The following is a 14058-nucleotide window of genomic DNA, read 5'->3' as shown; positions in this document are numbered from 1 at the left end:
GATCAGCTATGAAAATGACCAATTTATTTTGTGCTTCTCTTGGGAGAGAGAAGGATCTAATTTGTCTATTCTCATCCTTCTTGTCAGCACCAATCAGCAGTATTTGTGAAGTAAGTTAGCATGAACAGTGCAAACTCTTAACTGAAATAATATTTAAATTAAATTGATATTGAACAAGAGAGTAGAAGACACCAGCATTCGGAACAAATTGTCCTGGGCTTGAGTGTGAGCCCTGCTCGTTACTAGCTGGGTGGTCTCACGGGATCACTCTGTGCCCTGTTTCTGCTTTATCATCTCTGGTGTGAGTTCCCAGGAGGATCCAGGGGTCTTGGCTGTGAAAGGGCAGAGCATTATGACAGCACTGGGTCGGTGGTTCTTATTTATTTCATAAAGATTGTATCTTTTATTCTAAGTGACATATGGCCCCAACAGAACTCGGGCTAATTAGAATGTAACCTCACCATGATGTGTTTTAGGAGCCTCCCCAAATACTATAACACTCGGTAATGGTCGGGCATTGTAGAAGCCAAGACTTAGTCCAAGAGTTGAGGAGCAAGGAAGTACTTACTTTACATCTGAAAAAAGAATAATGATGCATAGGAGGCACTCAGTAAGGAGCTGGATGGATGGGCAGGCACACGCATGGACAGGTGGGTGGATGGGTGGGTGCATGGCAGGCACAATAATGGGAAGAAATAAGGAATGGGGGGACGAAGAACCTGGGCTTCCTGGTGTGGTTGGGCTGCCTCATGGAGACCATATCTGGCCCGTTCCAGGGACCTGTGATCCAACCGTGTTTCATATTTGAATTGTGAGGAACATCTCCCGCTCTCCTCACGTAAAGTACAAAATGTCTCCAAAGCACACTCTCCTCTGGGCCACGTCTCATGCCATTAATATAAAACTGTTGATTTAATGGAGCTGCTTTTGATCTATCAAGAAAAGACACACCTAATTCAATTTTGCTATTTTTCCAAGAGTAAGTGTCCTAATTTGCAAGAGAATGATTTGATTATGATTTTAAGTAATACTGCAGTTATATTTTTAGTCCTAAAGATGATATCTATGAGGCTCGAATGGAAAGTCCCAGAGAATTGTATGAGTTGGGAATTTTATCTAACAGCATTCAGGGTTGTTTCTGGTGTAATGGGACACATATATTTTAATCAGAATGAATGGGCTATCTGACAGGGAATTTTGCATGTAAAGTATAAAAGCAGGCACTTTTCATTTGAAGTATAAAGTGGAATAATCCCAGAAAACATCCTATCATTTTTATGTATACATTTTGTTTTTAAACTGCATTATCATGAGAGAATTTCTAATTCTGATCTTTGTTCCCACTGGGACAGCCTTGTTTCTTTATTTCCTTCTGCGTTGCTCTTAAAATGGAAAATTTCTAGATACTCAAAGATACCTACTGAAATGTAGTATAGATGTTGTCCAATGTCACACTGAAATGGGGCTGAATATCTACTGTGCACCTAATGACAGATATTCTCCAAATACAAAAGACCCCCCCAGAAATCCCCTTTCTTCCCTCCCACAGTCCACCCTGAGCCAGATTTAGCCATAGCTCATGGAGAAAATTGCTTTTCTGAAACTGACAGCCTGTGGAATCACTGGCATAACACCGTCTGGTATCAGTTTGAAAGCCGTGGGGGACACCACAGCCGGTAAATGGTAACACCAGGAGCCCAGACATGAAGGATGAACATGGCCCTGTAATGCAGGGTGCCAGGCTGGGGGGCCCGGAGAGGGGGGGAGCAGGGGCTGGGAGGGGCGGGAGTCGAGGTGGAGAGGCCACCAGTGAATGGATGAGCCTGCCGGGGAGGGAGGAGCTAAATAAGGACTGAGCGACAGAGGGAAAGAGACCTCTGTGTTGGTTAGCGCAGGATAAAAGGACTAGGTGTGTCCATGCTGCAGAAGTCCACCCCGAACAGAATTACACTCCAGTGGGACTTAGTGAGACAGTCACGCCCATCCCTACTCTCCCGCTGACATGTTGTAGCTAGAAATACTTGAGATACGAGCATTGAGGTTAATTTAGTTGGAAGGAAGAGAAATCTTTCAAATGCAGGTTTTTTTTCCCTCCTGAAATTGTTGGATAATTGTCTGAATTAGAGGGGGTGGGAGAAGGACATCCATTTATTTCTTCGTGTTCCCACAAGTGGACGGAACTGGGCTTTCCGTTAGTTGTGGCTACACCGGTCTTTCCTTTGCAGGGAGAGTTGTGATGTCAAGTGGCAATACCATTGAGAGGGGGGCTCGGAAGTCAGGCTGCTTGGGTTCGAGTCCAGGCCCTGGCATTTACCATCTCGGGGATCAGGAGCAAGTGCCTCTGCTCTCTGCTCTTTAGATCCCTCCTTTATACAAGATAATAATAGCACAAAGCATGTGAGGCAGTTGTGAGGATTAAATGAGATGTGGCCTATAAAAGGCCTAGCACAGTGCTTGGCCCACAGAAAGCAATTGGTCATCTTAGTTGAATCACTGTCTGAATATAACCTGTGATCGTTGCCGTGGGACTAGCGATGCTCAGGATGTGGTTTGATTTCTTTGCTAGAAACAGACAACTCACCCAAAGGGCTGTCAGAATAAGGACTTTTCCTGTGGGGTGTGTAAGAGGGCTGTACACCACATTACACCCATGTGTCTGAGAATACGCCTGCGCCATACACTGGGCTGCTCCCTAAGACCTCCCCTGCTTTCATTAAAAGGAGTTTTCCCTCCTCTTGGGAAGCCGGAGTGGCACAGGAACCCGTGCCCACTTCACGGGGTCCTCGGCCCCCGGGCCCTTCAGCAGGGGACTCAAGGAAACACATTTCTCTGCCTCTTTTGTTGGAGGGCATTGCAGGGACACCTGGCCCACTCAGACAGCTAGACCTTCAGCGAGACAGATTGTTTTTAACAGAACTACATGTTCTTTTCCTTTGCACAGCCTAGAACTGAGATTGGCGAGGTTGTGGAACCCCACATCTGGTCGTCATGAAATCAGTCATTCCTGCAGCTCCTGGGAAGTTTTGTGACCAACCTTGAAAGCAACGCATAAAAATCCCCCCCCCCCCCCCGCCCCTGGATTTTTTAAGTTACTTTTGTATACTTCATAATCAGCACTTCTTTTTTTTCATCTCACACTGACCCAAGGCTGGGACAGATGGAAAAGGTGCATTTTGGCCTTCTGCTGCTCGAAACCCCTTTTCCAACCACAGCGTTAATGAAATTCCTGTTCTCTGTGCTCACCTGCCATTTTGGTTGGCCCAGGGGCCATGCCTGTTGGCAAGCCTGGCCATGCCTAGACTGAGCAGGTCTTCCGAGTGCTGCATCAGTCTGTCCACGCCCCATGCTACTCAGTGTGGCAGCTCAGCCCTGTGTCCTGGCTCAGTGTAGCTTCTGCCTGCGTGAGCCATTGGTATCACACTGTTTTTAATGGTCAGAAATCGGTTGCTTTAATATTAAATGGCAAACGGTTTTTCTGCTGCTGATCATGGAAAAGCTTTGTATCATTAGAATTCCCCCAAATTTCCAGTTAGGTTTCAATAACTGTGCAGCAGTTTCTTTGGTAAGTCTGTGGGTGTATTGAGTTTCAGGTGTGGGGCAGCAGTGGTAGTTTGCACTCAGGTGTGCCATGACGCCCTATTTTGCCCACTAGGCCAGAGTCTGAACAGGCCAGAGGAGACTGCTTGGCACCCTTTACATGAGCTGCTTTCCTCAGTTTCTAGGTCGCTGGCATTTGGTAAACCCCTAACTTTTCTTGGAGTTTCTGGTCATCTGATAATTTGGTATTAAGATGAGCATCTTCCTGGAAAAAAAAACAGATGCTGTTAAGCCTTTATAAAAATACTAGGGGCCCAGTGTATGAATTTGTGCACCTTGAAAGGAACTGTGGGCTGCGAGGCTATGGTGGGCACAGGGGTGGGTCTTGGCCCATCCTCTGCACCCCCGCCCGTCCCCTCCCATCACGGCCCCCCCATCCCCTGTCTGCCAGCAGCCCCAATCCCCCCACCGCTCCCACGCGCTGATGGCACCGCCCTGCTCGCACCCGCTGATGGCACCGAACGATTAAGGCTGGCACCAGTAGCGGGTGTGAGCAGTGGCTGCTGCCCCGATCGCCCCTCAAGAGCAGGGGAGGGGGAGGAGCTCTCAAGGGTGATCGGCGGTGGGTGCCAGCACTGGGCGGGACTGCGGCGTGCGGGAACAAAGAATTTTCCGTAACCACCAGAGGCTTGCCCCGATGACAGCAACTAGCGCCCTGCCTTGGTCTGGCAACCCCGCTCACCTGCTCCACCATCCCATCACGGCCAATGCCTACAATGTTCCATGTGCACCCCCTGTTGGTCAGCACACATCATAGCGACCGGTTGTTTGGTTGTTCGGTTGTTCTGCCTTCTGGTCTATTTGCATATAGGGTTTTATATATATATAGATTAGTTTCTATTTTTAGATATATTCGTATTTATTATTTTTAAATGTACAGAAAAAAAACTTAAATATAGCCCTGGCCAGGTGAGCATCATCCCTTGCACCAAAAGATTGTGGGTTTGATTCCCCATCAGGGCACATACCTAGGTTGTGGGTTTGATCCCTGGTTTGAGCAAGTACAGGAGGCAACTGATCTAATGATATTTCTCTCTCACATCAATGTTTCTCTCTCTCTCTCTCTCTCTCTCTCTCTCTCTCTCTCATCAATAAAAAAACATATTCTTGGGTGAGGATTAAAAAAAGAACATAGCTCAAATTTTATAAACATCATAAAGGGAATATTTTCCCAAAATTATTTTTCAGAGATGAAAAATCAAGAAAAATCTATACAGAGCTTGGTGCAAATACTTTGGACCACAACATTTTAATTCTGCCATTCCTGAGCCCAGTCTGACTTCATCTGGGCCTACCGGGTTATTGATAGTTAACAGATGGACTATTTCAAGAAAGTGATAACCAGAATATGTGCCACATGTCTATGACTACATTTTTAGCTCCTAGATACCATATCTTTGTGATGAATGAAAATCAGTGAAAGAAACAGTTCAAGTGTCATAGACTCCCTTCCTCCCAGAAATCAAGGTATTGACGTAAAGAAGGCAGAACTCTTAGGCTCTCTATTGTTCATATTGATCCGTCACTTCTTGGGTCGTTGTCATCAGCAAAGCAGCCTGCAGAATCTTTGCTCGCCAAATGACTGATTTTCTTGTCACTTACGTTTTTCCTGATGGGAGACCCGGAGTGACAGTGTCGCGGGGCCCTTTCTCGCTTGGTGATTTACAGAGAGTGGGATGCACTAGAACTGGAGAAGATGGAAATGGAAAATGCTGTAATTAAGGCTGTGCTCCTTCACAAATCAATCCCTGGGAAGAACTGATTTGAACGTTTCTAATAAAATATAGATCTAACCCATCAGCATCTCGGATTCTGCAGGGACCTTCCTTCCGTTGCCTATGCCAGAAGGACATGGGCATTGAGAGCAGACCTTCTCCAAAAGCCTGTAATCTAATAGCCTGAAGAAAACCTATTTTTTCCCATTTACTCTTATTTCCTCAGAATTATTCTTAAACTTGGTTATTTGGGTATTTTATTCTTTCTTGGCAGTAGTGGACTGTTTTCCTCTCCAGGAGTGTATCATTAGGGTTTGAAACCTAATCTACTATCTTATGCGTTTAATTTCCTTTTCCTAAACATTCATTTTATTTGGTTACGTTGTTTAGTAGAGTCATCCTCTCTATCCATTGCCAGGCGGTGACATTTACTCTGCATGATTCATTTATTTGGGGTCTTAATCCTAGAATTTTAAGTTTGCATTATATGGAAAGACAAACAAAATCTTTGTAGAAGTGATACATGGCTTCAGGATGGAACTAGCCTCTGTTCTTGTCTCGATTATTATGGAATTTCATCCACTTATTTAGGATTATTAGATGCCCAACCCAGCCCATCAGTGGCGTATCCTGCTGGGTGACATACCAGGGAAGAGGCTGAGAACCCAGAAGGGTATCGAAGCAGAGGCCTCTCCTTCCAGAAGCTTCTCCCAGGGTTCTGTGACATGGTTCTCACTCTGTATCCCCCTCCGACGCGGGCAGGAGGGACTTCCCAGCATTGCATTCTCCCCTTTCCCCTCCATGATCATCTCCGACCCGTGACTCACAGCTCTCTATCTCCAGCCCAGGCCTCTGCTGAAGCGCCCTCATCCCCTCCCCAGTATTTCTCAGCTGACATCCTGTAGGCCCATCAGACTCCACCCTTCATCTTGTCACCTACACCCCGATCCCGGAGTTTTGTCCTCCCTCCTCCCTCTCTCTCACCCTCATGCAGCTGGGTCTGCCCCAGAGAGCCCTGCACCCTGCCTCCTCCCTTCCTTTCCCTCCACCAGCACTTTCTTGAGGCCCATGTCCCCTCTCTCCTCTCTCTTTTCTCTTCCTCTAGTTCCTAGTTTCTCTTCCTCTTGTCTCTCTCCCTTCTAGGCCCTTTCTCACACATCCTTCCCCTCACCCCTCATTTTCTCTCAAGTACAGATTAGATCTTGATGGTTTTTATTTTAAACCCTTCAGTGATTCCAAGATGCTGTAGACTGATGTTGCTTCTCTTCCCATGGCAGTCCCTTTGCTGTCTGGCCTAGACCACTGTCCACCCCCAGGGAATTGCACCACCCTCTGGATTCGTTCCACTCACTGGGGTCCTTGCCACCTGGCATGTGAAGGGTGAATGCTGTGAGGGACTGCACTGTCTCTGTCACGGTGCTCCTTCCCACTCCAGGGACAGTCCCTGCCACATGGTGTGCCCTCCTCATGTGTCTCCAAGAATAAAAGATCCCACACCAAGACCTGGAGGGCTTTGCTTCTGCCAGGCCACCTTGCCATTGGTTCGGGAGTGTGGTCAGTGAGGACCTTCTCGTGAGAAGACCTTCCCCAGGATATATAGTGTGTACTGTACACCAGTAGGCATTTGTTGAGGTATAAGTCACATAGCATAAAACTCACCCTTTCACTTGTGTAATACAGTGGTTTTTAGCATAATCACCAGATTGTGCAACCATCACCATCATTCAATTCCAGAACATTTTCATCACCCCAAAAGGAAACCCCATACCCACAGTGGTCACTCCTCATTTTTCTTTGACCCCGGCCCCTGGCAATCACTAATTTCTTTTCTGTCAGAATAAATAAAATAAAATCTATAGAGGTGTTTATTCTGAACATTTATATAAATGGAGTCATACAGTAGGTGGCCTTTTGTGACTAGCTCTTTTCACTTAACATGTTTTTAAAGTTCATCCAGGTTGTAGCATGTTCAGTATTTCATTCCTTTTTATGACTCAGTTCTATTTCATCCTATGCATATATCACATTTTATCTATGAATACATCAGTTTATGGACACTTGGGCTTCTACTTTCTGACCATGATGAATAATGCTGCTGTGAACGTGTCTGTCCACGTTTTTGTATGGACATGTATTTTCAGTCCTCTAGGAGGAGGTTTTGCTGGGTCATATGTCTAATTAATATATATATATATTCATTCCAGAGAAGAAAGGAGAGGGAGAGAGAGAGATAGAAACCTTAATGATGAGAGGCAATTATAGATCAGCTGCCTCCTGCATGCCCCACACTGGGGATTGAGCCCACAACCCAGGCATGTGCCCTGACCAGGAGTCAAACTGTGACCTCCTGGTTCATAGGTCAACACTCAACCACTGAGCCATGTCAGCCAGGTTATGTCTAACTTTTTGAGGAACTGCCAAACTATTTTCCATAGTGGCTACACCAGTTTACATTCCCACCAGCAAAGCATGAGAATTTCAATTTCTTCACATTCTCACCAATACTTGTTGTTCATCCTTTTTTCTTTTTTTTTTTAATTTTGTTGTTATTGATTCTTATCCTTTGATTATAACAATCCTGCTGGGTGTGAGGTAGCTCGTTGTGGTTTTGATTTTCATTTCCCTGTTGACTAGTGATGTGGAGCATCTGGTCATGTATTGGTCATGTGTATATCTTCTTTGGAGAAATGTTTTTCAAATCATTTGCCCATATTTTTAAGGGGGTTGTGCTTTTATTATTGAGTTATGAGTTCTTTATATATTCTGTACATGAGACCCTTATGAAGGGTCTCGTAAGATTTGCAAATACGTATTTTCCCTTATTCCGTGGGTTGTCTCTTCACTTTTTTGATAGAGCCCTTTGAAGTCTAAGAGTATTTCATTTTGATGAAGCCTAATTTTCCTATTTTTTCTTTGGTTACTTGTGCTTTTGGTGTCATATGTAAGACCGGTAGGCATTTTAAAACTTTATCCTTTGATCACTGTTCACAAAATTGCCCCCAAAATGAGAAGGTGTTATCATCCGCTGCATTCTCTAATCCAAAGGCTACTGGTAGTGGGACCAACAGATGATATTAGCTCATTAGTTTCCTACTTTTATAAAATATTCTCAGTCATTTCTTCTCTGAGCTCAGAGTCTCTGCCACTGTTGGCTCATCTTTCTTACTAGATTTAAAATGTATGTATGGATATATTTTAAGCATTTGCTTGAGGGTAGCATTCCTCAATCCACAGCTATCTTTTTTAAAATATATTTTTATAGATTTCAGGGAGGAAGGGAGAGGGGGAGAGAAATAGAAACATTAATGATGAGAGAGAATCCTTGACCAGCATGCCCCACACTGGGGATCAAGCCCACAACCCAGGCATGTGCCCTGACCAGGAATCGAATTGTGACCTGGTTCATAGGTCGATGCTCAACCACTGAGCCACGCCAGCCAGACCACAGCTATCTTAAGCAATCTCATTTTCACCAGATTTATGTGAGCCCAGTACTTATCCTTGTGTGAGGAATGTTCCCACTGTCTGGTCTATAATGCTTTGTTCTCTTTTTCGTCTAAGGATGGCTGCTTCTCCCCCACCTCAGCTCCGTTTCCTCTTCCCTCCAAGTCAGACCCATTACCCAATATGACCCTTTCTCTGTCAAGACTATTCTCAGAGATTCTGATCATTTCAAATCTTCAAGGAACTTTCTTACCTTTTCCACTTGCCCAGAATAGATGTCCTTCACTTCTGGCAACAGGCAAAAAGTATAAATTATTAAGACATTTGTACAAACCCATTGGTTGAATCTATAGATTCAAGTCAGCATCACTTCTTCAAAACTCAAGGGCATGCTAGACCAGGGGTCCTCAAACTACGGCCCGCGGGCCACATGCAAATACAAATATTGTATTTGTTCCCGTTTTGTTTTTTTACTTCAAAATAAGATATGTGCAGTGTGCATAGGAATTTGTTCATAGTTTTTTCTTAAACTATAGTCAGGCCCTCCAACGGTCTGAGGGACAGTGAACTGGCCCCCTGTTTAAAAAGTTTGAGGACCCCTGTGCTAGACTCTTCTTAGTGATGGAAGATCTTCTAAGAGAGTTCCAAAAACTTAAGTAAAATCATACGCTCCCTTGCCTCAAACAGGCCTCCCGTGACCCAGCCACAGCCAGTCTTTCCACTGTCCCTCCTCACCGTCTTGCCACCCTTTGGCTCCAGTCACCTTGGCTGCAACGCCCTAAGCTCCTTCTGGGTCATACCTCTGTGCCTGAAATGCTCTTACCACTCCCTGACCACATCCCCCATGATTAGCCCCTTTCCTGCTACTTCTTCAGAGACTGCCCTGCCTTTCCTATCCCCTCTTTCCTACCTGGCACGAATGTAAGGACAGTCTGCCTTATTCTGTGGATTTGTTCCTGCTAGAACGCAGGCTTGACAAGGGCGGGGACAGCATCTGTCTCATTTCCCAGTTGCATGCCCATCACCAAGCACAGATGGGCACTCAGTACGCATTTATTGAATGGATGCACACTTGAGTGAAGGTGGACTTGCTTTTAGATAATGGCAAAGTCACTTGAGATCAAGTCTTATGAACAGAGCAGGATAATGTATAGAAATCAGACACATAGGCCCATGTACATGTGTAGTATTTTGAGTCTGGTTCAGCCCATTTTGTCACTCTTAGTGCATGGTAATTCTAGCAACAGTATTTTTGAGGAGAAACATTTTGGCTGAAGCAGTACTGCCACCCCCATGAATGGCATTTGTGTCCATGTTTGACTTGAGCTCTTTAAAGCTCATCTGTCAGTTTTCATAACTTTCTGAATTTTTCTCTAATTTTCTAATATTTCAATCTATTTCTAGAACGAAGATCCTAAAAATAACACCGTCTGTTTTCTGCTTTCTCTGTGTCTCAACCATATGGACTTTTCTGTTGTCATTATCTCTAATAAGCAAACTTATACTTTTTATATCTACCTTGGGCTTAGAGAAGCTCATTTTGTCCTTCCAATGAGTGAGAAAAGATCAGTTTGATTAGTGCTATTTTTTGTTCTCATCAGTTTGTTTTTTTGTTGCTATTATTGTTAATTCTCACGTGAGGCTATTTTTTTCCATTGGTTTTTAGAGAGGATGGAAGGGAGGGGAAAGAGGGAGAGAGAAACATCGATGTAAGAGAGACTTATCGATTGGTTGCCTACCGCACACGCCCCACCGGGCTGGGGATCAACTTGCAGCCCAGGGATGTGCTCCCTCTCTCTGCGGTCACTGCTGTGAGTGGAGGCTGCAGCCACAGGCAGGGCCCTGGGTTGGTTTGTGTCCAGCAAGAAGGGGCAGCCTCCTCCAAGCGGCTTTGTCCACCTGAGTATGGTGTTCATCCTTGGGAAATTTAGAGAAGGCCAGGCAAGAAGGACTTCATGGGTTAAAAAAAAATGCAACTTGCAATATAGACTCTTTCAAGCAATTCCTTTTTCCCCTTGATTAAAAAGAAAATGGAATTAATCCAAGGTAAAAGTTATCCCAAGATAGAAATTTAAAACTACTATATGGGCAGTCAACAAGCACGTAGCCTGAATAAGTAAAAATAAATTCAATGAAGTAATTGTTATTTGCACGAATTTATAAAGTCAGCAATTTAAAGCCATGTGCTCAAGTTTAAGTTGCAGATTGACTTTTATACCCAGGTATATTTAAGTCAATTTATCTTCCTTTGGAGTTTAGCTCCCAATCTTGCTTAAAATTTGAAATTCCATGTATTCTAGAATTCTAGATATTGGCTGCAAGCAGTGAATGTGAGAAGACCTGGGTTCTAGCCCCAATTGCACCACTAACCATGATTCTGGAAACTTACTAGAACTCAGAGCTTCCATTTAATGATTACTCACATGGACACCATAGGACACGCCCCCCCAGCTCAGCAGGGGGCTGCAGTGTGAAGGAGGCCTGCTTGTGGCCAAGCCCACGTGAAAGGGGGTGGGAGGAACAGGCTGCTCACATTTATCGAGTTTCTTTTGTGTGCTGGAAGCTGGGTCGATGCTTCATATGATTCCACTTAATCCTTCTGGCAGCCCCAAGAGCAGATGTCAATGTCCCCATTTTTACACATAAGACAACCAAGGTGCGGGGGGGGGGGGGGGGGGGGGTAAGGGGGGGGCAGGTGAACTGGGGGTCCCCTAGCTGTTGAGGGAGAGGGCTGGAATTCAGACCTAGACCCATCTTCCTCCAAAAACTAAGCTCCCTCCTGTCATCTGCTGCTGCCATTTCTAAAAATTAAAACAAGTTATAATCAGAATAAAGCAGGGGGGAGGGAGGAGGTTTTGAACTTGAATTCTCAGGCTCTTGCAGCCCAGCAGAGTGTGTTTGAGGGTCTCAGGAAGTCCTCTTGAAGTTTTGATGAAATGTAACCAGTGAAGACCAATGGCCTCTTTAGTCAAGTAGAGGAAGATCTATAATGGATAAAAATTCTTACGTGAAAATATAGACAGAATGGGTCACCAAAGAAACCCAAAAGTAACCACAAATCAAGATGGTTTTCTAGTTAGTAAATTGAATGGTCTCTGAATTGCGTAATTAACGGGGAAAATTGCTGTTTAAAAAAGTACTTTGTGTGGTTTTTAGTGAGATAGTAAATTCAGGACCGAATTCAGCTTTCACATTTGTTAGTGGTCTTAAGAGAATAAAGGGCAGTGGTTCGTATTGAAACAGGAATTGGATTGGAGACTAGGTGCCTCTTGAGCTACCTGCTTTCAGTCAGAGGTCACTGGTCTTGCACTGCCCACTGCCCAGCACGCTTTCAGCATGCAGTGCACATCTTAGCATGTCTTACATTTTTTAAAGCTTCTAAAAGAAATGACTTGGGGCGCCCATGAGCTGCGTGGCTGTCTCTAAATGCTGCCAGACTTGGGATGGTGTTTGTTTGTTTTTTGTCATGGTGTTTACATGACCTGGCTTGGACCACGAGTGAAAATGCATTTGATGATTTCCTGGCCTCACCCATTCCCTAATGGATGTCTGTCTGGACGACAACACCCACTTGAGCACTAAGGCTCCTACACCAGCACAGGACCAGCCTGGGGGGAAGGGGGGGTCTGTGACTGTTGGGCAAAAATACGGAGATCAGGAACCTTCTATGAAGTCTGAATTCTCCAGTTACCCAGTTCTAGAAGCACCCTTTGTGCTCTCTGTCTCCCATAGAGCCTTATGTTAGGGTTCATACCACATCTGTTCCTCGAGTCAGAGAATCTCACAACCTGGTTGCTACCCTCCGGAACTCTAGCACTGGGCCTGCTCTCAGCCTTGACTGGGACTCGCTAGGACAGTCGGGGGCTGTCATGCAGGATGAGGATGACAGGCTGCTGTCCGGGGTCAGCTTCTATGGGATTGCACACAGCATCCCTGTATAGGCTTGACTGTGAGCCTGATTTACATAGCAGACACGCTCCCAGATAGCATATTTAGCAAGATGCATTCACATTTCTGTTTTGTTCACCATTGTCCCGAGCGCTGTATGTGGATGTGTCGGACGCAGTGGGGCCTTTCAGGAAACAGCAGGACGATTCCAGGCAGAGCATGACAGGTCTTTAGAGGGACGCACCTGCTCTAACCCAGGCCCACGAGCAAACGGGGGGCTGAAAAGAGGCTCCATGAATTGAGTGTTGACAGCGGGCCATGGCTGTCCGAAGGCTCAGGTGGTTGTCAGACATAAGTTTAGCTTAGCTCTTTGAGTAATTTGTCACGCCTCACTCGGCCCCTGCTGGGCCAGCACGTGCCAGCTTAGTGTCAGAGTGCCTGTTCACCAGACGGCCACTCAGGCCTAACGTCCTGCTGTTCCCCAGACCAGCGGCTTGCTGGGGCCATGCACAGAGGGCCGAGCCGCGGCGACAGCCAAGTACTGTGCAGAATAAGCGTGTTCATAATGAGACGTGAATGGCATTAGTGGGTCCCTCTGGAATGGGGCCTGAGCGGGCGCCTCTCGCCGAGGAAGTTTGGCAGCCTGTTCGTTAGTTAAGGTGAGTCGCCGGGAGCTCCGCCTGCAGCCAAGGAGCCGGTGCAGCTCATGCTTGCAGGCCCAGGGCTGTGTGACCCCCTATGGAAAAGATCATAAATCATGAGAGGGGCCACTTTTGAAACCTTGAGACTCAGTTCCCTTTTTAAAAGCTGCACAGAGGCAGCCTAAAGGCAAATTCTGGAATAGCGCTGCCCAGTCCTGCTTTCCACGGCGGCAGGTGCGTCTGTGTGTGCCTCCAGCACGGGGACCCCGAGCCACAGCCAGGGAGACAAGAGGAACTGGATCTCTGTTCTTTACTGTAGTTAATTTAAACTTAAATTTAGATAGCCACGTGTGACCCATGGCCGCTGTACTGACAGCACAGCCCGGACTGCCTCTGGTTTCGTGGTGCAGAATGCTCCTCTGAATACAGTTCAAGGAGAAGGGGGAGGGAGAGCCTGCACCGAGAAAACAGAAAAATATTTTCCTGTTTTAAGACACGTACTCTATCGAAAGCTAATTGGAAGGGCATAATTGTCACCAAGTTATGTTTTTAAAGAGGCCATTTTGACAACACAGTGAGAGATGCTAGAATTGCTTCTGTCGCTACAGATCATAAACTGATGGTGATCCACATTCCCTGTGCTCCTGGAAAATTAGCATGATTTTCACAATGACCAAAACGCGTCCTTTAACTTTGGTGTTGGTGATGAGGAAGGGGAAAATGAGACATCATGCCGCCTTCCCCCAGTGTTAATTCATAAAGTCATACGTGTG

At 45.7% G+C, this 14058-nt stretch overlaps 1 protein-coding gene across 3 annotated transcripts in view; it reads left to right on the top strand.

The window, feature by feature from the left end:
* Positions 1-14058, top strand: part of RALGAPA2 (Ral GTPase activating protein catalytic alpha subunit 2) — a 288904-nt gene that overhangs the window by 251166 nt on the left and 23680 nt on the right. The gene's annotated exons all lie outside the window — the stretch shown is intronic.

The sequence above is a fragment of the Myotis lucifugus genome, unplaced genomic scaffold (assembly GCF_000147115.1).
Source record: "Myotis lucifugus unplaced genomic scaffold, Myoluc2.0 scaffold_205, whole genome shotgun sequence".
NCBI lineage: Eukaryota > Metazoa > Chordata > Mammalia > Chiroptera > Vespertilionidae > Myotis > Myotis lucifugus.
Note: the sequence above shows the minus strand (reverse complement) of the source record. Positions and strands in the feature narration are given on the sequence as shown.